At 34.0% G+C, this 3,160-nt stretch overlaps 1 protein-coding gene across 1 annotated transcript in view; it reads right to left on the reverse strand.

The window, feature by feature from the left end:
* LOC135196230 (transcription factor SPT20 homolog) overlaps window positions 1-3,160 on the reverse strand; it is a gene marked incomplete in the record, with an annotated part of 603,094 nt that overhangs the window by 222,036 nt on the left and 377,898 nt on the right.

The following is a 3,160-nucleotide window of genomic DNA, read 5'->3' on the forward strand; positions in this document are numbered from 1 at the left end:
TATATATATATATATATATATATATATATATATATATATATATATATATATATATATACACACACACACACACACACACACACACACACATATATATATATATATATATATATATTATATATATATATATATATATATATATATATATATATATTATATATATATTATTTATATATATATATATATATATATCTATATATATATATATATATTATATATATATATATATATATATATATATATATAGGCAGTCCCCGGGTTACGACGGTCTTGGCTTTACGACATTTACGAGGCTACGACACTTTTCAATTATATTCATCAGACATTATTTCCAGGGTTACGACGCCTACAACGCTCATTCTGGCAGATGAAATATGACACCAAAAATGCAAAATAATCAATATTTGAGGGTTTTTGATGAAAAATGCCATAAGAATGCAGTTTACATAGTTTTCAATGCACCCAAAGCATTAAAAAGTAAGGTTTTCTTAGGATTTTTGACGATTGTTTCCGACTTACAACGATTTTCGGCTTACGACGCGTCTCAAGAACGTAACCCCCCCGTCGTAACCCGGGGACTGCCTGTGTATATATATATATATATGACTGGTAAAAATGTTCTGTTACAACAGAATTCCATCTAATAAAAGGAGCCCATAAAAACACTAAAATATAGAGGAGAAAAACAAAAGTGACTATATTTCAGAAGACTGCTGTCTTCCCTTATTCAGGTAGATAAATGAGAAAAGTTTACAGAAAAGGTGGTATTTACACCAAGAGGTTCCATCCACAGGCAAACCAATTTAGGTCACCCCCGCTGATAATCTTTCTTTAATCTTCTTAAGCGTTGGTTGAATGAAAATCTTGTCGATCGTATCTGAAATCCATGCTCCTTTTGAGATGTTCATTACCTGCCTCTCTTTTATTAACCTCTTCATTACCGAAAGTTTGTTTGGAGGTAGGTGGGTACCACCATTCAAGTTCTATACACCGCACCGGGTGCATAAAGGTGGTATGCGTAGTACCACCAAAAACTCCTCTTTTTCAGATAGGGACTCCAATCATTCTGTAATTTCGGTTTGAAGAGTTTGGAGCAAAATAAAACAGTATGACACGATGCCAGACGTATGATGAACCCAAAAAAATATTATTATTGCTTATAGTAGTGTGTAGGTGACAGATGAACTGCGTCTCAACAAAAAATCACAAAACCAGACAAGCGTAAACATTGTAATAATTCTACCCAAGTAAAACCAGTTGTATCATCATTTACTGTATTTTATTTATTTATTCACATTACATTTTACAAATAAAAGATATGAACACCAGATAAATGAAGGTAGAAATAAAGCCTTATAGTAACTTTATATATATAAAAAAACCAAACCAGAGAAAAAGCGATTTTTTCTGAGGACAAGAAACTTGAAAAATTAGTTTAGATACCCCTGATGCCCCTAAAGTTGTTTTCTGTGATGAAACTAATCTTAGAAAACGTAGAAAATGACATTGACCAATTTTGAAAGATATACTATAAAAATTGCGATTTCCATATTTATTGGCGGGGCTTTCGCTTAGTTTTTGTCTCTTTTTTTTGTTATTACGTGCTTATTTACGGTTCTATTTTGATAATACTTTATGTGCATGTTCCAGGTGCGATATACCAACATTCTGTAAGACCGAATTTCTATTCAAGACCGTAGTTTTCTCACCGACCACCAGTGTCCCTTGTACAAGGGACACTGAGTTTCACATTTTTTTTCATAAAATTTATTTTTCCTGTAGGATGATAAAACTAACAGAGAATATGCGTTATTATAGTGCTAATAATACCTGATAATTTCATTAGCCTGTCTTGATTAGTGTATTTTTGGCAAATATTTTTACGATCGGCACCCCTCCAAACTTGAGTCACTACCGAGAGATTCAGTTCGGCAGCAAACGCAATGTTTACATTCTGCTCATCCACCCGGTAAAGAAGGGGTTAAGGCCGATTCCATCATTTGACTCTTCTACTGGCAGTTGCTGCTATAAATTTCATGTGACAAATTCCAGTTTATTCTATGGTTATGTTCATTTATATGGTTGAAAATAGCTGAGTTCAGTTGTCCATACCTAACTGACCGTTTGTGTTGTATTAATCTCTGGGGAAGTGATTTACCTGTAAATCCGATGTAAGATTGGTCACAGTCCTGGCATGGGATTTGATATACATACTCCAGTGTCCTAGGGAGATGTCTTTTGTTGGACGTTAATCAGGGATTTGGCTAAGGTGTTTGGGTAAGTAAATGCAAAAGGGTTAGATTTTCCGAGGGTCTGAGTCACCTTCTTAATCGTGTCCAGGTGTGGAATTTTTATTTTATTGTTGGGTGTATCTCTGGTCATGTCTTTAGGGGGTCGATAGAAAATTACGTTTGCTTTGTGAATTGCTTTTTCAATTATATGGTCAGGATACTTTAAAGACAAAAGTTGCTTACGAATTAGTTCAAATGCTTTTTCCAGGAAATCTGGGTAACAAATTTGCAAGGCTCTTTATACAGGTTGCTGGCTACACCTATCTTGATGGCAATGTCGTGATAGCTAAAGTAATGATTGTATGAAAGTGAGAACGTTGGTTTTCTGTATATAAATTTGTATTCGCGGGGGATGTGTACCAGACACGCCCATGAATAGTTAAAACCATCACTAAAAATGCTTATAACTGCCTATCTTGAAAGTTCAGATACCAAATGTATACCTTAAGTAACATCCTACTTCAAATATACCTGAAATTACTAACCTATTACTGTATAACTCTTTGAGGTTATATTATAAATATCATTTCAGTCTTCTTAAACACTTTACCATTAAAAATATATACCTACAGTCAATAACAGAGAGAGAGAGAGAGGGTTATCCTTATTTAAAAAGAGTGAAATGGATAGATTATTGTATTCCTTTAAGAAGGCCGGCCAGCTAATGCCATTCTTTAAGGACAGGACTTTGATATTCATACCACTTTATAAGGTGACTTGGGACATCTCCAAACAGCATATGATTTTCGCCTCTGACCTTCGGTTTTGTGACGCCAGGGCGATTTATCCCGAAAATATTCATATTTCAAATTATATCTCCTCCATTGATATTTAATATTAAGACCTGGGATTACTACCATATACAGACC

Source organism: Macrobrachium nipponense, chromosome 17, assembly GCF_015104395.2.
Source record: "Macrobrachium nipponense isolate FS-2020 chromosome 17, ASM1510439v2, whole genome shotgun sequence".
Taxonomy (NCBI): Eukaryota; Metazoa; Arthropoda; class Malacostraca; order Decapoda; family Palaemonidae; genus Macrobrachium; species Macrobrachium nipponense.